The sequence below is a fragment of the Vicugna pacos genome, unplaced genomic scaffold, assembly GCF_048564905.1.
Source record: "Vicugna pacos unplaced genomic scaffold, VicPac4 scaffold_103, whole genome shotgun sequence".
NCBI lineage: Eukaryota > Metazoa > Chordata > Mammalia > Artiodactyla > Camelidae > Vicugna > Vicugna pacos.
Genome location: NW_027328783.1, coordinates 385,940 through 403,587, shown reverse-complemented (window position 1 = coordinate 403,587; position 17,648 = coordinate 385,940). Strand labels below are relative to the sequence as shown.

Below are 17,648 nucleotides of genomic sequence, written 5' to 3'. Positions count from 1 at the left end.
GCATTATTTATACTCTGTTCCCCAATCTGGTGTAAATTTATGTACAAAAGGATGGATATTGGTTTTATTTCATAAACCCCAAAATTAAATTATTAAAAAGATTTTGTGTGGATAATATTTGCAGATCACACTATAAAAATAAACATCCTACATGTTTCATTTTAACTGGATAAATGAGAAGTAAACACTGACTGAACATTACACTTGAGTTGCTAGGAGACCAGTCGTTTTGTTATGTCACAGCTACTCAGGTTGAGAACCATTGTGATGGCCTAGCAGTTTATCTGTGCAGGCCTACCAAAGCAGCATTTGAAGATGCAGTGCTCAAAATCATGCAGAATAAAAAGGTAGCTGTAGATAAAGTTACTTTAGATGGCATATTTTTCTTCAGAAATTCAAGTTGTGTCTCATAAAGATGGACCAATTGGTTCAGGAAACCCCGGTAGATCTCTATTGTGTAATCAAACATTCCTTGTGGACTTGGACTTGAAGACTATGATTGAAGAAAATGCTGTTCAGTATTTGTCTGAAAGATGCTTGATTAAAAGACCATGTTACATACATTGTGTCTCTGAACCAGATGAAGATAATGATTTTCGTTCTCTGTCATTTCCAAGAAAACTTTGGAAAAAAGGTGCGAGTGACAAACTTAAATCCATCTGGTGGGGTGATAATGGACCTTCCATAGTGATTGATGAAGATGTCTTTAAGAAGGAAGTTTTGGAAAGAAAGCCCCCTTTCAGAATATTTCAAATTGGAAGTATGAAAAGTTTAGTTAGACAGCTTAACCTTTATGGGTTTGGTAAAGTGCAGCAGAATTTTCAAAGATCTGCTTGTCTAGTTGACTTTCTGGCAAAAGAAAAAGAAGTCTCTGTTTTAAGAAAGGTATACAGAAATTTTATATATCACTTGGTAACTTATATATAAAATTTTATTCTGTACATCATCCTATGGTAATATAAATGTTAAGATAGATTTTGAAAATTGTATTAAACTACTAAGGCTAAAATACTTTATTTTTTCTAAAAAATGAGGACAGTACCTTAAGAAATCAAAATTATGAGAAACTTTGCTTGAAACTCTGAATCTTAACAGAAATCAAAATAAAGGTATTAATGCTGCTTTTAAAACGTGGCATAAACCATTACTGCAAATACTACCTTCTTAAATTTGATGACTATTCTATATAAATGTGTAGTTTCCAAACAAGAAACTTAAAAATATCGTCAGCAATGTTCATATTTTGATGATATTATCTTTGCATTGTAAACGTGAAATCTGAGGATTTACAGGTTAGGCTAATTTTTGGCTTGTATTTTGATTTAAAATATTACTAAAAATTTTCACCTTTGGTTGTAGCTGCAGTTCTATCATAATCCAAATTTTAAATGAGGCTGTCCCCAGATTTTACTTAGAGTAAATAGAAGAGTTGGGATTAAAAATGATTCTCTGGTATCTTCATTGGCTGAAGATTTCAAAAAGAAGCACTTTAAAGCAGGGGGTAATGTGGATAATCATAATTCTGGTTTTGTGGCTAACGCTAGTGGAGAAAGTGCTTTTTAACCTACTGCAAATTTTAACATGCCTCTAATAAGAAGGCCCTCTACCACCCAGATAATTGGTGATACAACTACCCTTATCAGAGGTGATTTTTCTCCTCCATCATCAAGGTCAGTTAGACCAACAGAACAAATTGCAGTGGATCAACGTGCTATTTTAAATGAGTTGACCACTGTCCACTGGCACTATCAATGCAGCTAAACTGAAGCAAATGGCCGTGTTGTGAACTTCATTAAAACTAAATATTCTACTTCCCTGTACAGCATATTGTCTCCCATACAGAGCAATTATTTTGGACTGATGGTGGAGCCTTATACTTTTCCAAATACATATCACAACATATCTGCCAATGAAGGTCGTTTTTATAAACTTCAACCTGGGAGCAACCCACGGATTCTAGTGCCAGTGATAGCTGATACATCAGCTACCTCTCTTTCAAGGCCAACTCATCAGCCATCTTCAGTTTATGAACGTCATCCTAATTACAACTGATCTACCACAGGATTACCATATTATACAGGTAACAAAGATTAAAATGATGTTGAAAAATGTCGACAAATATCTGCCAATTTCTTGTTTGAACGATAAACATAGATGTGTAGCTGTATTTTCCTTTTATTTTTTAATAGAATTAAGAGTTAAATGGGGAGTAAGTTACCATTTAAAAAAAAAGAGATATTTGATATGATCATTTGATGAAACAATATGGGAGTAAATTTAAATAATTTCTTGTAAGGAAGAAGAGAAAATGGAAGAATTTGGAATAAGACTAAAACATGGAGAGTGGGAAAAGTACTAAATGGTTTCTGGTTCATACTGGAAAGTATTAAAAGTGTTAAGTTAGGATAGGTTGGAACAGGAGATAAATGCAGGTACCGGCCCAGGGATCATGGTCTCTATTATGTCATCCCTGGAATCATAAAGTTCACATGATGTAGTCTCAGATGGCACATTCAGCACGTGGTAGAATTTAAGAAGTAATTTTATCAATGGTCTTCTTTGCGCTGTTCTCAAAGCATTCGAATGGGTGCTTTCATTCCCTGCCCTCAAGATTCTACACTATATTTTATAGTCAATAATTTATATTGCTTTTCTGTTCCAGCCAAAGGCCAGCTTACATCCTCAGGGTGGCACTTAATGCTTTTCCAACTCTAAGCCCACAAACTCAACTTAGTTTAGTCAGTTCTTTATAAATTGGCATCTGACTACCTTGGCATATCTTAATGTTTCACTGTATCTGGAGATACATCCAGGCAAATGCTTGTCAACTATTTTAGCTCCAACCTCACCACTTTTGCTCCAGCTCATCCTTGGAAGTTGTGTGTCCTCCTTTTACCTACTTACACTTTTCCAGTCTCAGCACAGAAACCACCTCCTCCAGATGTTTTCTGTCTATCCCACTTTCCTTGTCTAACTTGTATACCAGCAAAGTAAGCACAGCACATGCCAAAGGATGAATTTTACTATTTAGTGAACGAAAAATACATGTTGACTTTAAGCAAAATCTACTTTCCTGAAACAATAAAACTCTCATGGTTTTCAAAATATTTCGTTATGGTCTTTACTCTTCACCACAAACTAGTTCTTTTCATAGTCCAAGGACTAGTAACTCAAGAGAGTAAGTGGAAGTAGGTACAGGAGAAAAAGTATTATTTTCTTCTTAATTCATGCCTCCAGAGGCCTAAAGCATTCCATTCCCATTTGCTGGAATTTTTCCTGTCTCTTCATCACCCACCCACCCCAAAATAGCTGATTCTCTTCCCCTTACCAATAACTATACTGACTTCTAAATAATTTACTTCTTAGAATCAGAAATTTACACAGAAGAGACAGTGCCATTGCAAATATTTAATGTATGTTTATACACCCCACATAAATTGTGCCCCTTCTAACTTTCACACAGGAAGCATCTTAGAGGTACTAGCCTGTTGGTTGGAGTGGTCATATTCAGTAACCCAATTGCAATCTAAAATGTGTGGAGTAGGAGGAAGTGAGGGTAGTGGAATTAAAGATTTATCTAACTGCAAGAACACCAAATTTCTGCAGATATTAGAAATATAAAATATTCATGGAAGACTCTGACTTTTTCCCATTATTTTAAAATTAAAGGTGAAGCATTTTCAGAATGTGAAATGCCCTGAAATGCTGGAAAAATTGTAGGCAAGTTCAGGGAGCCTAAGGCTTCTGCTCATAATCATGCAGTCAGTGTCAGCTGATAAGACTGAAATGGCAAGATTCAGTCCTGAAAATGCGTCACCAGTTGTGAAGAAAGCCTTTGATAATCTGGAGAAAAGGCAAATGGGCCAGGGTAAGCTGTAGCAACATCCCACCAATATGAAATTTACCAAGAGAAGAAAATAGCCCATTTGCAGCAGGAGAACTTTGTCTGGACAGCAGTGGTTTTTCCTACAACAGAAATTTCAAGCTTTTAAGTTTGTGAGCTCAACTCTGATGGTGGCTATATTTTTGCTTACATTAGCAGTCTGGGGTTCAGATGGGCTGGTTCAGCAGCTAGTTTCCAGCTCTCTTATCAGACAGTGGTTCTTACCACGATCATATTAACAAGGTTCTATAATGAAAAGTGAAAAGCTACAGTTTACTTTCAAAATTAGAAATCCTAAATAAGAATATTGTTTATTTGTCCATCTGTAGTATTCTACCTTGCAAAAGCTAGACTATTGGCAAAAGTAGAAAAGTAGTCTGGTGTTTGAAAACTATTATCTGAGACCTGCCCACTGAATTCTTCCCACTAAGTACAACAAATATGTCTACCATTGTGTGTGTGTGTGTGAAAATGGATTGTTAAGCAGCAACTGTTTGTCTTATTTGAGTCATCAGTGAATTATTCCTCTGCATCTAGCAGAATCTCTGTGAGTTAAGAGTTTCATTGAGCCACCAGATTTCCTTCCAATCAGGGATAGGTAGTTTTTATTTCTCCCAGTATACTAATTGTTACCTGTTCATTGAATCCCAAGCTGATATTAGGGCCATTATAATGAATCCTTGAATTGGACTGAGGTATATACATTTTCCTGTCCCCAGAGCCCAGCACAGGACTGTGTCTCCTTTTTAATTTAAGCTTATGTCTAATTTTTTTTGTCTTATTCTCATTGTTGACACAATTTATTATGGCTTTGAACAGCCGTTGTCTTATTTATAGCAACTGAGCCACTGACTTATTCCCGTTCAACTAGAAATTGCAATAACCTTTCTTTCCTTGGACTACCTGGAATAGAGTGAGCGTAGTCATCATTTTGAAAGCAGTCCTCAGTCCTAATAATGCAGAACCTTTACAGTTCTTTGCCCAGCACTTGAGCGAAAATGTTTGTTGTGGATCACAGGGATTATCCTCACATCCCCTGTTGCAACCATGAGAAAACACCACATTGTTATCCAAAATCAAGTCTTAGTCAGTATTGCATTCCCATTGCAAAACAGTTAAGAATTGTAGGAGTTCTGAGATTTTACCATGCTGAGATTTTTAGCAACCCAGCAGGTTCCTTTATTACAGATGCTGTCGTGGAGATGAGAATTTCGGTAAGAGACAGTGAACTTTATCACTCACAGCAAAAGCAGCCAGGGTTACCATTTGTTTCCATTCTCTAATCTTAGATGAATATACAGAGTGATATTTTGTTGCCTACAGAAGCAGTGGGCTTTTAACATGAAGAAAGTTTAAGGCATGACAAAACACTAATTTTATTAGTATCTTTATGTATAATTTATTAGAATCACTTATTTGTTAGTATTTTTACCTAGGATAAGTATATCATGACTCAAGATTTCTTGCTGCAAAAACAATCATGAGAAATGACATGGGAAAAAATGACCATTGGTTTTCCATTTTTTCTTCCACTTTTTTTTGAGATATAATAGGCATAAAACATTGTGTAAGTTTAGGTGCACAGGATAGTGATTTGATTTACAAGTATCATGAAATAAATATCATAGCAACTTTAGGGAGAATTCATTATCTCTTTTAGATACAATTTGAAAGAAATACAACTTGTCTTTTGGTTGTGATGAGAAACATTATGGTCTACTCTCTTAACAACATTCATTTAGCACATAAAGCACTATTAGTTGTAATTTTCATTTTACTATGGGACATCCTTACAACACGTTTATTTTATGGCTGGAGGTTTGTAGATTTTGAGTGCATTAATCAAATTCTCCTTTCCCAACCTCTGCCTCTGTTGACTGCAAGTCTAATTTTTTTCTATAAAAATGTTTCCTTGTTTTTGAAGTGTACTTTAATCTAAACACTGTGTTGGTTTCTCTTACACAACATACTGTTTGCAGTTTTTAATACATTTCAAGCTGCTCACCAGAATATACCTAGTTATGACTTGTTGCTATGTAAAGAAGTTTTATTGTTAATTACTAATACCCATACAGTATATTTCTTGTCCCTGACTCATTTAATTTGCAATTGGAAAATTTTCTCTCTTAATTTCCCTCAACTTTTTCTTTTCCTTACCCCATTTCCCTCCTTCTTGTGAACAACCTGTTGCTTTCTATAACTATAACTCCTTTTCTGTGTTGTTATGTTCATTTGTTTTAAATTCCACATATGAGTAAAATCATTCAGCATTTGTCATTCTGTTTCTGACTTATTTCACTTAGCATATTACCCTCTTGATCTACGAATTTGTTGCAAATGACAAGAAATTATTCTTTTTAGAGCTGAGTAATAACTCATTGTATTTTTATGTGTGTGTGTGCATATATATAGTGCATATAAATATATATTGTGTGTATGTATATATAAATATTGATAAATCTGCATTTAAGTTGGGTAGATATATATACTATAAACACACATGTTCTTTATCAATCATCTATTGATGAGCAATAAATATGCTTCTATATCCTGTCTATTGTGAATAATGTTGCAGTAAATATAGGTTTGAATTTATCTTTTCTAATTAGTGTTATCATTTTCTTGAAATAATTATCCAGATATGGAAATGTTGGTATATATTTCATTTTTAATTTTCAGATATATCTCCATGTTGTTTTCCACAGTGGCAGCACATATTTACATTCACTCCAGCAGTGCATCATGGTTGTTTTTCTTACATCCTCATGAACACTTATGTTTGTTATCTTTTTGATAATAGTCATTCTGACAGGAGTGACATAAAATCTCATTGTGTTCTGGACTTGCATTTTTCTGATGGTTAGTGATGTTGATCGGTTGGTTGCCTTTCCCCCACTGTATATTCAATTTTTGTAATGGGATAAATGACCATAAGTGTCTGATTTCATTTTGAAGCATTCTTTGTGTTCCATTATTCTGTTTGTTCTGTGCCACTACCATATTCTTTTAATTCTGTAGCTTTTAATTGTAGTTTAAAATGAGGGACAGTGATATACCCTCTTAGTTCTTTGTCAAAGCGTTTGTGTTTTTAGTTTGTTTTCTTTTCTTTCTTTTTTTTAATTGATTTCAACTATTTTGTGTTTACATGTAAATTTTAGATTTATTTATTGTAAATTCTGAAAATGCCCTTGGTATTTTGATAGGCACTGAATTTAATTTGTTTATTTTCTTGGCTAGTACTGTCATTTAAAGAATTTATTTCCTCATCTACCAACACAGTATATCCTTTCATCTGTTTGCATTATCTTCAATTTCTTTTGTAAATATTATACAGTTATCTGAGAACAGGTCTTTTAACTCCTTGGTTGGAAACATTTCTTGATTTTTTTTTGTTTTTTGTAATCCAGCTGTAAAAGTGATATTTCTCTCACTTTCTCTATCTATTAGCTTGTTGTTAGTGTGTAGAAATGCAAGTTTTCTGTATGTTAATTTTACATTCGGAAATTTTACCAAATGCGTTGATAACTCCTAGAAATTTTGTGGCACCATTTTTAGGATTTCTGTTTAAAGTATTTCATCTGCAAACAGATACTTTTACTCCTTTTCTTAATTAGTTATATTTTATTTACTTTTATTTTGGATAGCTATGGCTAGAATTTCCAGTACTATACTGAATAAAAGTGGTAAGAATGAGCATTCTTGTCTTCTTCCTTCTCTTATTGGGGATGCTTTCAGCTTTTAATCAGTGAGTGTCATGTTAGCTGAGTTCTTGTCATATATGACCTTAACTATGTTGAGGTATGTTTCTTTATACCCACTTTGAGGAGAAATATATTCTTAAAAAGATACCAAATTTGTCAAAACATTTTATGATTCTATTGATGTGACCATATAATTTTTATTCTTCAGGTTGTTAGTGTGGTGTATCATACTGATTAATTTGTGGGTATTTAATCAATTTTGCATCCCTAGAAAAAAATGGACTTATTCATATTGTATAATCCTCTGAAAATATTGTTTGATTTGCTAACAATTTAGTGATGATTTTGCATCTATGTTTATCAGTAGTATTTAATCTCTAATTTTTTGAGGTATTTGTTCCAGTTTTACTAGTGGTGTGATACAGAAATGTGGGGTAGAAAGCCTTCCTTCCTCTCGAAATTTTTGGAATACTCTGTGAAGTATAGGTGAAACCTCTTCTCAAAATGTTTGGCAGAAATCACCTGAGAATCTGTGTAGGCCTGTAATTTTGTTTCTTGGAAGATTTGGTTTAATTACATATTCAATTTCATTAGTGATAATCTGTTCATATTTTCTTTCTCATTCCATTCTGGAGATTAGTTCTTTCTAAGAAATTGTCCATTTCTTCTAGGCTTTCCATTTTATTGGCATATAATTTGTTGTATCATCTTATGATGCTTTGTATTTCTTTGAAATAAGATGTAACTTTTCATTCATCTCTGAGCTTATTAATCTGTAACTATCTTTTTTGCTCTTGTGTATGGTTAAAGTTTATCAACTTTATTTATCTTTCAAAAGGCATTATTTAGTTTGATTATATGTTTCTATTTTAATCTTTATTTTATTTAATTATGTTCTGTCCTTTCAGCTGTCTTTCCTTCTAGCAAAAAGTTTGTTTATTATTTTCTACAACATTTGCTGGTAACTATATTTTATAAGAGAGAGATATTTCCTATTTGTATAAGTGGGATTATTTTGCTATAATTATCCCTATTAATACTGCTTGTGCTATACCCCATGGATTTTGTTTTGGTTGTCATGTTTTATATATATTTTTTCTTTCAATTATTCAGCAATCCATTTGTTGTTAATATTGCATGATTTATCCTCCACACTTTAGTATTTTTCTCAGGTTTTTTCTTTTAGCAAATTTTCATTCTCACAGAATCCATAAGTTTCTTCAAAAAACAAGGAGAATAATACTAAAATTTATACATAAATCTGAAAGACCCAAATTTTCTAAAAGTATTTCGAAAAATGAACAAAACTGTGGGCATTACCCTCCCTGACTTTATAACATACTACAAAGCTACAGCAATCAATACATCAAAATATGGTACTTAAAGAAACACATAGATCAGTAGAACAAAATAAAGAGTCCAAAAATAAACCCGCACACCTAAGGTCAATTAGTCTACAATGAAGGAGGCAAGAGTATACAATGGAAAAAAGGCAGTCTCTTCAACAAGTAGTTCTGAGAAAAGTAGACAGTACATGTAAAATGAAGATGTAAGAGCACTTCCTTCCAAAGTATAAAAAATGAGGTAAAAATGGATTAATTTCCCAAATGTAAACACAAATTTATACAATTTCTGACCAAGAACAGGAGCAGAAGTGACTCTGAGATAAATCATAGCAATGTTTATTTTTGATTTGTCTTCAAATTTCAAGCATAAAGGAAAACTAACAATTACAGTTTTTAGTTTACTGAGGAAAAAATAGATGTATTATGTGACACAGGGATTCTAATTCTTGTATATGTCTGATGTGCAAAACCTTTTCCAGAGCAAAGGAAACCTTCAACAAGACATGATATCAGACAGAATAGAAGGAAAAATTTCAGACAATGAGACCAACAAGATGTTAATATTCATAATATATATATAGCATATTAGACAAAATATTTAATAAACAAAGACCCCAACTTAAAAACAGTTGAAGGATCTTCATGGAAACTTTTCAAAAACAGACATGTGGATGATTTTCATGCACATAAAAAGAAACATATTGTTGCTATTCATTAGGAAATTAAAAATCAAAACCAGAATGAAACATAATCTCACAACAACCAAAACGGCTTTTAATAAAAACTCTACAAATGACAAATATTAATAAGAATATCAATAAGAGGGAACCCAGGTGCACTGTTGGTGGAAATATAAATTGATGCATCCACTATTATAAAAGTGTGGACAGTGCTAAGGAAACTAGAAATAGAAACATTATATGTAGCCACAATTCCAGTTTTTGTTATAAATCTGATAAAAATGAAAACATTAACTTTAAAGGATAAATTACCCACAGAGTTCTTAACATCATCATTTATAGTAGCCAAGGATAGAAGCACAACTCAACTGCCTATCAACAGATGATTGGCTCAAGTAGATGTGAGATATAGATAACATAATAAATACTAAGTCATTGTCATATTAAAAAATAAAACTCTACAATTTGGAAATATGTGAGTGGACCCAGAGATTATTGCACATAGTAAAATAAGTCATACAGAGACAAACACACTATGTTGTCACTTAAATGAGGAAAATAAAGATATAAGAGAAATAATCATAAAAAAACAGAAACAGAATCACGTATATATGTGTAGTGTACCAAGTAGTGGTTTCCTGTGGGGACAGGGAAGAACGATGGAGAAGACAGAAATGTGCAAGATACTGGTAATAAATTAGAAAACCAAAAGGGCTATATTTACAGCACAGAGAAATATTTTAATAATTTAATTGATTTTAAAGATGTTATATGGATATATTATAGTAAAATGTGTATGTGGGTGTAAAAAACATTGAAGAAAAACCCCAGGAAAAACAAAATATTTTGTAGTTCTATGATATTAAGGGATGTGATTTGTTCACTTTCTTTACTGTTCTTATAATGTCCTTAGTAGAATTTAAGCTTTCATTTGAAAAAGTATATGCTTTAAAAAGTGACATAAGTTTAAATTATTTTTGTCTCTCCCCTTACATCTACAGTCAGTAAAGCATTCACATCTGAAGAAAAATAACTACAACACAAAGCAATAATCCAGAAGGCATGTGAACAGGTAAAGTTTGATGGACTAAAATACACAAATGAGGCTGAACTAAGGGAAGAGCAGATTTAGTGTCTGCAACCAAGGCCCACTGACTAAGATATCTTAGTCCACAAGTTCAGAGAACCCAGTAGAAACAGAGTCACAGTGGTTTGCACAGATTCGACCTCCAACTTCACCAGTGCTCATGGTCACATGTAATTAGGAGGGACCCACAATGGAGACAGAATTTCCATCCTTCAGACGCTCAGACATTCATGACACTGTCCCTACTCCCCATTCACAGTGGTGGAGACATGTTACCTTGCAATACTGGACATGGCAAAGGCACTTGCCTGATTCCAAATACCCACCTGTCTTTACATGTTTCCTCACTGAGTACACTGAGTTTCAAGGGATATCAAATAAAAGGAAGGGTTCACAGTCCCAGTGACAAGAGTGGCATTAACTACCAGAGAAGTCTAAGAAGTGACAATGAAAACATATCTTTATCCAGAAAATAGTGACTGGAAAGTGCCAGTTTGAAATATTATCACAGGTAGCTCAGGTAAGTAAAACAAAATCTGTGCAATATTGCAAACAACCAGAAAACAAAAACAAGGACTCCAACTCAAAATCTGTTATTTAGTGTCATCAGAGAAATAACTTATCAAGACCATGACAAATCACAGTAACATTATAGGGCGTGCACACACACAGATAGACACACAAAGTCACCGACACAGACACAGTCAAACACGCACATGCAACTGCACACACACACACACACAATGTCAACCCTGCAGCAAACAAACTTAAAGTCATGGTATATTGCCACATTACTAATAGAGAATCCAAATAGGTGTCATACAGAATCTCAATACAAAAAACAAAACTAAGAAAGCAGTTTAGTGAGCTCAGGAATAAATGAAATGATGATAAGGAATACATTATCAAAGAGACTGAATCTATAAAATAACCAAATAGTATTGGAGGACCAGGAGAATTTAATAAATGAGATGAAGAAAGCAACAGAAAGCATTGGAAGTAGACTGTCTTTGTGGAAGAGAGATTAGCAAACTCACCAATACAAAACTAGAAATGATAGGAGAGGGCAGAGATTCAAGATATTAAAAAGTGAGGGAATTCTACAATAGCCATCAGACTTCTTCAGGAAGTACACATTAGACTGGAATCCTGGAGGGAGAAGAAATTTAGAAGGCAGCTAATGGTTTATTTAAAGAAGTAATAGTTGATAAATTTCCGAACCTGTGTAAGAAGCTGATATACATGTCCGTGAGCCAACACCAATAACTATAAGAAAAAGGGACCTCCTTCAAGATACGTCATATGCAAATTGGCAAGTCAATGACAGAGTAAAATTTTAAAAGCATCCAAAAAAGTTATGATAATCTACAAATGAACCCCCATTAGGCTATCAGCAGATTTCTGAGAAGAAAACATAGGCCAAGGGTAAATAAAATTACATTTTCAAATACTAAAATACAAAATGTCTCACCCATTAATACTTACACAATTATCACTTAGAGATACAGTGAAAATAAAGACTTTAACAGACAAACAATACCTGAATGAGGTAAAATAAACAACCGAGATAACTTATAATAGGTGTAAAAAAGAAGCTTTCCAAGAAATATAAAATGGCAAAAATATGCAAAACATTGACCAAAATGCTAAGGAGAGACCACGAGAAATTTGCAACTGTTTCTTTGGGTATGTTTTTAAATGCTACTATAATATATGGATTAAAGAGAGAAAAATAGGAAATCAGTTGCAATAAATATAGATACTTCAAACTGGTTACATGTTCATAGCAGTAAAAGAAATAAATTGAAACAGTAATCATAAAAGGTAAAGATTAAAAATAAAATAATATTTAAGGAAGCTTCTATCAGCTGTTAAAGGACTAAATTACACATGAGATGTTTTATTTTTAATTGAAGTACAGTAGATGTAGTATATTGTGTAGTTTCAGAAGTAAAGCATAGTTATTTTTACCAGTTTGTAGATTTTATTGCATTATGAATTATTAAAATGATTGTAACATACAATTATTTTAAGCCATTGTGTATAATTCCCTGACCTATGCAGATTATTCTTGTTGCTTCTCTCCTTTATTTATACTAGTTTGTATCTGTCAATGTCCTACCATTAAATTCTCTTTTCCTTCCGCTTTGGTAAACATAAATATTTTCCCATATCTTTGAGCCTGCTTAAGTCTTGTCTATCTAATCTCTTTACCTCTCCATCATGTCTCTGTCTATTTATCCATGTATCTATCTATCTATCTATCTATCTATCTATCTATCTATCTATCTATCTATCTACCATGTATGTATGTATCTGTCCATCTATTTATCTGTCATCTATCAAAAGATAGCTATAGATTGATGTAAACTGATAATTGTTATTCTTTATATTCCACATATAAATTATGTTATATTCTTTTGTCTTTTTCTAAGTTACTTCACTAAGCACAATATTTACTAGGTTCATTCATGGTGCTGAAATAACATAGTGTTATACTTTTTCATCACTGAGTAATATTCTATGGCATATTTATAGAAACATCATATCTTCTTAAGTCCATAGTCTACTGTGGACTCTTGGATTGCTTCCCTGTCTTGTATATTATAAACACTGCTATTGGGAACATTGGTTCCTCTCAATTTAGGGTGTTTCCCCAGATTTTTTCTATGAGAGTCATTACTGGGTCATATGGTAGTTAACTTTTTAGGTTTTAAAGAAATCTGAATACTGTTTTCCATAGAAGTTGTAGCAATTTACATTCCTGCCAAGAGTATACAAGAGATTTGTTACCACAACATCATCTCCAACACTTACTATTTGTAGACTTTTTGATAATAGCCGTTTGACCTATGTGAAGTGATAACTCATTTCAGTTTTGATTTGCAATTACCTAATAATTAGTTATGTTGAGCAATTTTATCACTTGCCTGTTACTCATCTGTAAGTTTTCTTTGGAAAAATATTAACTCAGGTACTCTGCTCTTGTTATTGATTGGGTTTTTGTTTTTCACCTTGTGTTGTGTAATCTAAATACATCTTACATCTATTAACATACATCTATTAACCCCTGGTCACTTGCATTGTTTGCAAATATGTTCTCCTATTACACAGGCAGTGTTTTCACTTCATTGATATTGTCCTTAGCTGTGCAGAAATTTTCAAGTTTGTTTAGGTCCCACTTGCTTATTTTTGCTTTTATTTCTTTTGCCTTAGGAGATTGATATAAGAAAATATTCCTATGATATATATCCAATAGGGTTTCACCTACATTCCCTTCTAGACGTTTTATATTATCAGGTCTTATATTTAGGTCCTTAATATACTTGGAGTTTATTTTTGTATATGATGTCAGGGAATGCTCTCATTTCACTGTTTTACATGTAGATGTCCAGCTATCCCAACACCATCCATTGATGAGACTGTCTTTTCTCCATTGTGTACTCTTGCCTCTTTTATCATAGATTCATTGCTCATAGGTGTGTGGAATTATTTCTAGGCTCTCTATCTGTTTCTAATTGATTATATCTCTTTCCCAATGCCATACTGTTTTTATTACTGTAGGTTTGTAGTATAGTAAGGTGTCCGGGAGGGTTATACCTCCAGATATGTTGTTTTCCTCAAGATCATTTTGGCAATTTTTAATGGTTTCATGTAAAACTTAGAGTTATTTAATTTCTGGTTCTGTAGAAAATACTACAGCTTCATAACAAGAATTGCACTTGATCTGTAGGTTTCTTTGTGTAGTACGGCCATGTTAACAAGACATCTTTCAATCCAAGAGCACAAGACATCTTTCCATTTCTTTGAAACATTTCAATCCAAGAGCACAAGACATCTTTCCATTTCTTTGAAACATTTTTAATTTCTTTGTCAATGTTGTGTAATTTTCAGTGTGTAGATATTTCACATATGTTGCTACATTTAATCCAAAATATTCTGGGGAATGGGGTTTTAAACATTATTGCTTTCAATGTCCATTTTATGGTATCTCTTCATTAATGTGTAGAAATGCAAGAGACTTTTTTACGTTAATCTTGTACCCTGCTCCCTTAATGAAATTATTTATTGTTCATAATAGTCAGTGTGGAGCCCTTAGGACACTCTATGTAGATTTTTATGCCATCAGTACTGGTGAAAATTTGGCCTCTTTTTCCATTTTGCGTTTCTTTTACTTTTTTTCTTTTCCTCTTCCTTTCTTGTATTAGTGTGGAACACAAGTGGTGACAGTAGGAGCCCTTGTCTTGTTCCCGAATTTACCCAGAAGGCTTTCAGCCTTTCCCCTGAGTATTATAAATTGTTATAAATGGCCTTTAGTATGTTGAGAGATGTTCCCATTTTACTCACTTTCATGAGAGTTCTGAAGGTTAATGTATGTTGAATTTTCATGTGCTTTTTCTTTGTGTATTGACATGGTCTTGTGAATATTGTCCTTCCTTTATTAGATAATTGTCATACTGATTGAATTGTGTATGTTGAACCATCCTTGTGTCTCTGGAAGGAATCCAACTGATCATAATGTATAATCTTTTCTATGTATTGCTGGATTAATTTGTTGATGTTTTTTGAGGATTTTTGAATATATATTCATCTAGGATATTGGATTTTCATTTTCATTTTTTTTTGGTATTTTCTTTGACTGGTTTTGTTATCAGTGTAATGGTGGCCTCATAGAATAACTTTGGGAATTTTCCTTCTATCTTCATTTTTTAAAATAGTTGGGGGGAAAGTGGTTTTAGGGAATGCATCCAGGCATTTTGTTCAAGGGGTGTTTTTAAAATTACAGATTTTATTTAACTTATACTGATTGCTCTTTTCAAGTTCTCAGTTTTCCCTTACTTCACTGTTGGCAGGCTGTACATTTCTAGAAAATTGTGCATTTCTTTTAGGTAGTCCAGTTTGTTGTCATGTAAAAGCTCATAGTGCTTTCATAACCGTTTTTTTTTTTTGTATTTCTGAAATATCAGATGTTATTTCTACTCTTTCATTTCTTATTTTGTTTTGGTCCAGTCTCTGTATTTCTTGATAAGCCTGGCTAAATGCTTACATGTTTGTTAAATTTTTAAGAAAAATTAAAGATGTTGATGATATGAATTGTAATTTATTTTTCAACTTTTACTTTATTTATTTTCAACTTAATCATTAAAAATTTCTCTTTCTATTGCCTTTGGGTTTTGTTTCTTTTATTTCTTGTTATTTTTGGTGGTATGCTTTGTCCTTTCTATGAGGTTTTTCTTGTTCCTTGTAGAAGCCCTGGCTTCTTCTCAACTTCCCTCTTAGATTTGTCTTTGCTGCAACCCATACATTTTATGAAGCTGTGTTGTCATTGTAATTTGTCTCCAGGTATGATTTTATTACCTCTTTGATTTCATCATTGAACATGTTTTATTTTATTTTTTTAAAGGATGTGGTTTGACCTCATGTTTGTGCTTTTCCTATTCTTCTTTCTACAGTTGATTCATAGTTTCATACTTTTGTGTATGTAAAGATACTTGCTGTAATCTATATTTGCTTAAAGTTCCTGAGGCTCATTTCATGACATAATGTGTGGTTAATTCCTTAGACAACATCCTGTGCACACTTGAAAAGTTTATGTGTTCTGCTTTTCTGATGCAGTGTCTAACATTTCAGTTAGGTTCAAATGATCTAATATGCTATTAAGACCTCTGTTTTCTTACAGATATTCTTTCTGGATGATCTGGCCATCATTATAATAAGGTCTTAAACTCATCTGCTATTATTGTTTTATAATGAATTAATTCTTTGTTGTCTACTAAAATTTCTTTTTATACATAGGATCTATGGTGTTGGGTCCATATATAATTTAATGAGTGTAATACCCTATTTTTTTATTGATCTCTTTTTCTTTATATAATCTCATGTTTCTTTCATTTTGGCCCTTATTTTAAAATGTATTTCCTATGAGTTGAGCATTGCAATCTGCACTTTCTTGTCATTTCCAGGGAATATCATTTCCATTTATTTCCAGACTATGTTTATCTTCCACCATAAAGTGAGACTTTTTTGGTGGGGAGGCAAAGATGTTAGAGCAGAAGGATGCCCGTAGCTCACCCTTTCACACAAATGCACCAAGACTCACATCCACAGACCCACTCAGCTAACCAGAGGACCTGCAAAACTCTGCCAGAACATTGTCCTCTTCAATAGATAAAGGTGCGAAAAATCTGGTAGGAGAAATGAAGAAAGAAAGAAGAAAAGGCAAAACATAGTGGGACAGATCCCATGGGGAGGGAGCAGCAAAGAAGGACTGGTGCTCATTCACTGTATCTCCCCTCTACAACTTAGAGTTTGGCAGGACGGAAGGGGAGCCTCCAAGGTTTGACCTATACAAAGTATAATTTGACTGACAATTCTAAGTTAACAGGCACAGAGGATCACTCTGAAACACAGCCAAAAATGCACCCCAGATGCAGGGGACAGGGCCTTGCTGCCCGAGCTGGGAGGAAGATGGGGATGGCTGCACTGAGGCATCCCAGTGGAATGGAAAAGGCTTTGTGCCATTGCTGTGGGTGCAAAGGGCAGAACAACCTGGGACTTCCATAAAACGACAGGGCAGATGTGCCCTTTTGGGGGGACGGGTACTATCCCCATCTCTGGAAATCTGCAAAAAGTTCTAGGTGAAGAGAGTTGGGGCTAAGACACAGCCACCATAACCTCTGGTGTTTTGCACCCAGGTGACAGTGGGGGCAAAACCTGCATCTACACCTAAGAACCTAGATGCCTCAAGAGCCAGATGGAGACTTGCCTACAGCCTGAAGCAGATAGGATACTACTGTCCTGGTTTCTCAGAGATCTTGTCCACCAAGACAAACAAGGAGCTGGATTTTGGCCCAGAACAGGGACAGGGCAGATACTCAGTCTACCCTGAGCCCACTTCTGTTGTGCAAACCCGAGGCAGAAAGTACAGTGTCACAGTGCAGCAGAGTGACC

General features: G+C 33.8%; 1 long non-coding RNA gene across 2 annotated transcripts in view; it reads left to right on the top strand.

The window, feature by feature from the left end:
• The first annotated feature begins 237 nt into the window (after positions 1 to 237).
• LOC140694765 (uncharacterized) overlaps positions 238 to 17,648 on the top strand; it is a 36,677-nt gene continuing 19,266 nt past the window's right edge. The window contains exons 1-3 of one of the 2 annotated variants that reach the window (XR_012070386.1): positions 238 to 347; positions 1,824 to 2,080; positions 10,612 to 10,682. This is a non-coding gene — a long non-coding RNA (uncharacterized lncRNA). Of the gene's footprint in view, positions 348 to 626; positions 886 to 1,823; positions 2,081 to 10,611; positions 10,683 to 17,648 lie in introns of those variants that run through there. The other variant, XR_012070387.1, reaches the window with a different exon arrangement.